We start from the raw sequence: 7,188 nt of genomic DNA, 5'->3' as shown, positions 1-7,188 counted from the left end.
AAACTGAGAAGGACTTCACCAGAATTCAGCTTACCACGCCATCAAAAAGAGACCAGAAAGAAAATGTTATCTGAGGTGGGCATACCCATGCTCAGAGAAAGTAAAGCATGTTCGCATATCAAGTTCAAGCAGATCCAATATGTATACAAGCAAAAAGAAATGAAAGTACATAATGGATCATCTAATCATGATAGAAAAGGTACATGTCTGAATATCACATATAAGAAGACGATAAATGATGTTGAAGGATGAAGTCGATCACTGATGTCAAAAACTAATCCCAATAGTACCAAATGAACATGATGGAATAAAATGATACTACATCACAACTCAGATGCCAAAATATAAGATGTTGTTGTGAAGAATTGCAACACATACGGTGGATGGTGTCAACTAGCAGCAACAGGAGCAACTGACAAGTGAACCAAAACATGTTGATGCAACCTGAGGTCTTCACCAACCGCTATGGTACACTTCTACACAATGGGAATAAATGATATGAGATCTACCACATGAGAAACCGTTTGATTACCTGTCATTGATGTATACCGTTAATAAACACGAGGCTACTCACCGATAATGAAAATGAGAGTCAAGGTACCCAGTACAATCTAACAAGTGTGAATAAATGAGCTGAAGTCGAACACTTGGAAGAATCTATCAATCAGGGGACAATGATGATTTCCCACTGTCGATAGCAAAGGTATCTTCCACTGATGACTGCAAACCCCAAGGTACTGCCAAATGGACTCTAGATCTTTGTCCCAGAGCAAATGAGTTGTAGTTGATAGGAAAAGATCTGCTAGAAGGAAGGCATTAAGGCATCCTTCATCAATATAGTGTGAGTATAACCCATAGGCCAATAATGTAGAAGGAATCAGATGAAAAAGATGTAGTAACCCAACCGAAACACGTTTCCGGCGTACACAAGATGTAGCTAGCGCATGATAGAAACCCTCAGAACCAAACAATAATGAAAGCTGACACAAAGGCAAGGAATCCATCAATAGGGTCAAATGGAAAGCAAGGCACTGCATGAATCCCAATGTGTGATAATGAAAGCTAATGTCGAACACAAGGGAAACCACTCAGTCAAAGACCCATGATACTGATCGATGCTGAGCACAAGGTGGCCTATCAATAATGACAATAGGGCCAGGGTGCGGCTCTAGGCCTTCCCTTAGAGCAATATGTCATCGTCGATAAGGACAAGACCCACCATCAAGAAGTCAATGGAGACCTTCTCAAATTGACACGAGCAAAGGACCAATATAATTGATGTGATGAAAAACATGACACTGATAACTAGGGATGGCCGACTGAAAAATAGGTCAGGAGACACCGCAGAGAGGCCGACTCAGGCTTACTTCCCTTGAAAAAAAGCATGACTCAATGATGACTATATGGCAGCATATAATAACTCTGTATAAGTTCGTCATGCAGGAGGCATGAGAAAAATCTCCATATGATTGGAAGAGGTAACCAATCAAAGGAGTACTGACTCAATAACAAGGTTAAGGTGTACCTATGTCAAAATAAATCCCACCCAAAATGGAGGAGAGACTTTCTTTTGAGTGCTTTGTTCAAGGGTGACATGATTGACTCTAGCCGCCAACAAAATATGGAAATGTTGTCCTGTTCCCGCTCTTTTTGGAATATATAATTTTTTTTGTCTTTTTCTTTAAGCTGGAAAAAGAATAAAAGAATACTATAGTACAATGGAAAGAACGAGTGTCAGAGAAACAGATGTCCTAGTTCTTGGGATGGGAACATTCCTATGCTCAATGCAGGGAGGTGAAACTGGTCAAGGACACTCAAAGGGATGTTCTTTCCATGGGTCAAAGGATGCGTCAAGTTGCAGAAGCTAAGTGATTGCATGGTTAATTTTGCAGAAGACATGGTCAAATATGTGGCTTAAACACGAGTCCAAGTGAAGCTGGCTCAAGGCCAAAAGGTGCAAATAGTCAAAATGCAATGCAGTAGTAAAACTCAAGACAAAGGAGCCTCTAGTGTATAAGGCCAGAAATCAACGCAAAAGAAAGGAGAATGTGTCTTCAATGCACAAGTCATGGCAGAACTAAAGAGGACTCCCGAGCCTACTCAGTATAGCAGCATGGGAAATCAATCTTAGCGAGGTTATAACTAAGATGCCCATGTAAAGGATGGCTCTACCATCGCATCATGATTTAAAAATCGGCGAGTGAAAATGGTTTGCTAACCAAGATACAATGGGGTCGACCCTATGGCTAATGTATCGCTGAATGGACGCCAATATGCAAGATGTAATGGAAAAAATGGTTTTCCCTAACCTATATTCTAGTGAGTGAATGATACTTGCCATGATGGGTCAGCGGTCATGGGACCGAAATAAAATCTCGAAGAAGTCTCCAAAATATCCTGGAAAAACAATCCATTCTCAACAATCCAAGCCCATAGGTCAAAAAATCCATGAGACAAAAATCAATTTTTGAAAAAATATTTTGCAATTTCAAAGTTATATAATGACTTTTGGACTCATAGTTTTTTCATTTCTGTTTGGAGCAAAGAGTTTTTAATAAAAAAGGAGCAAGCTTTCCTCTGAACAATTGGACCGTTCAAATCGCACCAAAGTTATCAGGTAACCCTCAAATCATGCTTATAATGTTTTGTGATAGTTTCTATAAGTTTTCTTAAGTTTTAACCATGGGAATTTATGCCCAAAAATCCAACTCTGCATACACGCTATTTGGATGTGATCAACCCACGTATAATCCGACCCTACACGCGACTATGTGTAAAGGGAACCCACGTGTACGCGAGTTAAAATTTAAACACAAAAACTAACGGTTGAAACTCAAATTTTTTGCAGGATGACCATCATATGGAGAGAAAGGGAGCATACCACAATTGACAATGAGGTAATGAATGACCAAAATTCACTAGACAAATTGAGAGGTTGTGGCTTATTGAAATTCTTCAAAATGCCAAACATGAAAGCCAACACATGCCTACTTGAACTACTGATTCAATACTAGAGTGCAGAGGATGATGCCGTCATGATAGACCAGACAACTCTATGGATTAAGGTTGAAGACATCTATTATATTACAGGTCTCTCCTGAAGAGGGGAAGTCATGCATTCTACTAACAAGACAAGAAATAGTCTTTCAGTAGAAGACTATGTACATATATACTGTCTGGACACCCAAAGAAGATTGGAAGTCAGATTCCAATCAAACACGTGGAAATTTTATCTCTTAGGATTCTGTTATTTACCATTGCAAGGGTAAATGGATCAGCTTCACTGCATTAGGCATCACGAGTGTCCATGAACCTAGCAATGGAATGCCTTACCACGGTTTTCGACTAGTGCACGCCTTTTCTGACTAACATGAAGAGCCAATTGACCTCTATTCGTAAGGGTCAGATTTTTTTTTTTTTGATATGGGACTATCTCATGCTCATTCTTCTTCGAGAAGGTACCTGGGCTATGTCCCAAAGTATCTGTCTCCATCAACAGCCATCAAGATCCTCAGATGGGCAGATGGGTTGACTTGATGAAACACCTTGGAGGCGGGGACGAGCCTAGGAAGACCTTTGATGATGAGTTTTTCACTTGGTGGGACCAACAAATCATCGCAGTCAATGACTACCCATATGCTAGTATGGATTTCCGAGGAGATCCAGACTTGGTGTTGCCACCAAATGCAGCATGGGGAGACATAGGTAACAATTTTTTAAGTTTTTTTAAATTTTTAAGATTTTTAAGATTTTTAATATGAAATGAACTTAGAAATATTTTTTATGAGAAAAAATACTGACAAAATGACTATGTTCCAGATGTGGGTCCAGTGAGACCAAATGGATTTCCGAGGCATAGGCATCGGGGAAGAGATGCCGAAGAGGCAGCAGCTGAGACAGAGAGAGTCCTATATGCTATTCAGAGAAACTTGGTGAGACTGACTCACCAGGTCCCTATGATAGCCACAAAGGATATTCCTGAGGAGATGCAGTGCCACGTGGTAGGGGTACCATGGGACTGGGTCCGCATACTTTGGTGTGTAGCCAATGCAGTAGTTAACTTTTTAGCCGCTCATCCTGAGCCAGGTCGATAGATAGACCGATGTATGACTGGACACGAATATTGGCATGAACCAAAATTTTGAGGGCATTTCATCCCAATTTTGTATATTAATTTTTGAACACCTTATCTATATAGAGGCGATTTTATGATATATATACAGATTCAATTTTTTTGATGTTTGTTTAATTTGATGAATGATTAATATGCCAATCTAATGCTTGATTAGCAATAGAGTCTGCTAATGAATTCTCAGATTGTGGAATGTGAACATATGTAATATAAATAAATGATAATTGCAACATTCTCACTCTAAAAAATTGGCGATATAAATAAGGATCACGAACCCGATAAATGTTATTTAACTGTGACACTACCAGCTGTGAGTCTAGATAAACTACCAAAGAATGAATCCCATAAGAAACTGCTTTGGATAGTAAATTAATAATGGCAGTATATTCAACAATGTTATTTGAATCAAGGCCAATACATACTCTCCTCGACACCATCAACTGGCCAGATGGATAATAAATCACCCAAGCTGCGGAGCCAAGATTCCGAGTGTGCCAACTAGCACCATCAACAAATCTGAAATATACCAAATCATCCATCAACACCTGCCAAAGTAGATCAAAAAATGTCGATATCACAAAATTCTAGACAAATATGTACAAAAATACAGTATATACAACAAGAAATTGCTTGGCTGGAACCTAAGCAAAATATTTCTTAAGGTAGAGCCCATTTCGGGGCCCCGCTAGCTTGTTCCCTTCAAAATCAATTAATTCATAGGCTCCTTTCCCCAAAAATCACTTTACTAGAAAGGGACCATACCACATAGACTTGAATTTGCCTACCCCCAGGGCGCCTTTGTCTTGGTCATAGACTAAGACAAGGTCGCCTTCAGAAAAAACCCGAGGATAGACAGCTTTATCATACTTAGTTTTAACCCTCTTCTTATGGGCTTTGTTTATTATGGCGGCATCTCGATGTTGCTCATTGAGATGTTTCAAATGAACGAGGTGTTCTTCGAGACTATACGTCTCTGGAAGAAGTTCTACAACTAGCTTAAGGGATGGAATTTCACATTCGATAGGAAAAATAGATTCCAGCTTGTAAACTAATTGAAAAGGAGTAAAACTGGTGGCAATCTTCATCAAGGTTCAGTATGCCCAGAGTTCCAGGTATAACATGATGTACCAATTGGATCGATTTTTGTCAATTTCCCTTTGCAGGATAGTCTTAAGGGACTTATTCATGGCTTCAACTTGCCCATTGGCCTGAGGATAATATGGAGATGAATGCTCTTGCCAAAAGCCCAACTTGAGAGCCAATTCGGTCATCAGTTGATTCTGGAAGTGACTGCCATGGTCAGTGACAATCTCTCTTGGGATACCAAATTGTGAAATAACCTAGTTGAAGAGAAACAAGGCTACTGTTTCACTATCATTTTTGTAAGTAGGCATGGCCTCAGCCCACTTCGTAAAGTAGTCTATGGCCACAATGATGTACTTGTGATTCGCTGCCAAAGGTGGATTACAAGTAGTGAAGTCAATGCCCCACTTCGTAAATGGACCGACAGTGATAATAGGAAAAAGTGGAGCTAGATGCGTGCGCATTTTCTAAGTATAAATTTGACAAGGGTGGCAATGTTTGACCGCTTCAATACAATCTTTAAAAATTGAAGGCCAAAAGTAGCCTGCATGAAAAATTTTCTTAGCTGTTGCAAGCCCTGATAAATGACCGCCACAAGCTCCATTGTGGCAATCATTAAGTACAGACTTTGCTTCTTCCAAAGTTAAGCAATGCCGAAGGATTGAGTCAACCCCTCGGTGATATAATGTATCACCAATGATACCATAGTTTTGGCAAGGTGACATAACTTTTGACGATCATCTTTGGAGGAAGCAGGTGGGAACTTCGAAGTCTTGAGATATATAATGATATCTCCGTACCAGGGATCTTGTGAAGAAATGAGGAATAAATGTTTGTCGGGGAAATTTTCCTCATAAGAAATGGCTTCCTCACAAGGCAACTCTGAAATTAATTCCACAAAAACCAATGACTTCCTAGATTTGGCTGACAAGAACTCGAGATCAAATTCTAGCAAAATAACAATCCATCGATTATACTTGCCCCCAATCACTTGCCTACTGAGGACAAACTGAAAAGTATTGACAGCCGCTAAGACGAACGTTTTGCGTAGCAGAATGTAATGACGAAGCCGCTGGACAGCATGGACAGCTGCCAAGGCCAACTTGTTGATAGGAGAATAGCATAGCTCAGGTCTTACTAAGCCTTGACTCAAGTAGTAGATTACATGCTCACTAAGAGCATCATCCTCCTGAACTAGAACCATACTAAGGGTTCATTCTGCTGCAACGAGATACAAAAGGAAATATCTACCATAATCTAGTGGACTCAACAATGGAGCAGAGATTAATGCTTGTTTCAAAGAATCAAAAGATCGTTGCGCGAAGTCATCCCATAAAAATCGAACTCCTTTCTTAAGCAAATGCATAAATCCTTTGGTAATCTCGGCGTCATTTGCTATAAATCTTCTCAAGAAATTTTCCTTTCCTTGGAGACTTTTTAGTTGACGAATGGAAGATGGGGGAGACAGCTGAATTATTGCCTCAACCTTGAAAGGATCAACTCAAATCCCTTCAGTCGATACGATGAATCATAACAGCCGACCAAATGTGATCACAAAAACACACTTATTCGGATTCAAACAGATTTTATCAAAATGACATCTCTCAAAAACTAATCAAAGGTGGCTGGGATGATTAATTCTCTTTCGAGAACGAGTAGCTAAGTCATCCAAGTATGATTTGATAACATGTTTGATGTCATGGAAAGCATAGGACATGGCCCATTGAAAAGTAGCTCCAGAATTTTTAAGAACAAAAGGCATCTTCTTGTATGCAAACGTGCCCCAGGGACAAATAAAGACTGTCCTGTGCTGGTCCTCTGGATGGATAGTAATTTGATTGTAACTAGAGAATCCATCCATGAACGAAAAAATTTCGTTACTCACACATTCATCAACAATTTGATAAATAAAATGCGTGGGGTGATTGTCTTTTGGACAAGCTTTATTCAAATCCCTAAAGTCAATACATACT

Source organism: Pinus tabuliformis, chromosome 9 (genome assembly GCF_031772625.1).
Source record: "Pinus tabuliformis cultivar Carrire ecotype Pingquan chromosome 9, CPIR1, whole genome shotgun sequence".
NCBI lineage: Eukaryota > Viridiplantae > Streptophyta > Pinopsida > Pinales > Pinaceae > Pinus > Pinus tabuliformis.
This window is presented reverse-complemented; position numbering follows the sequence as displayed.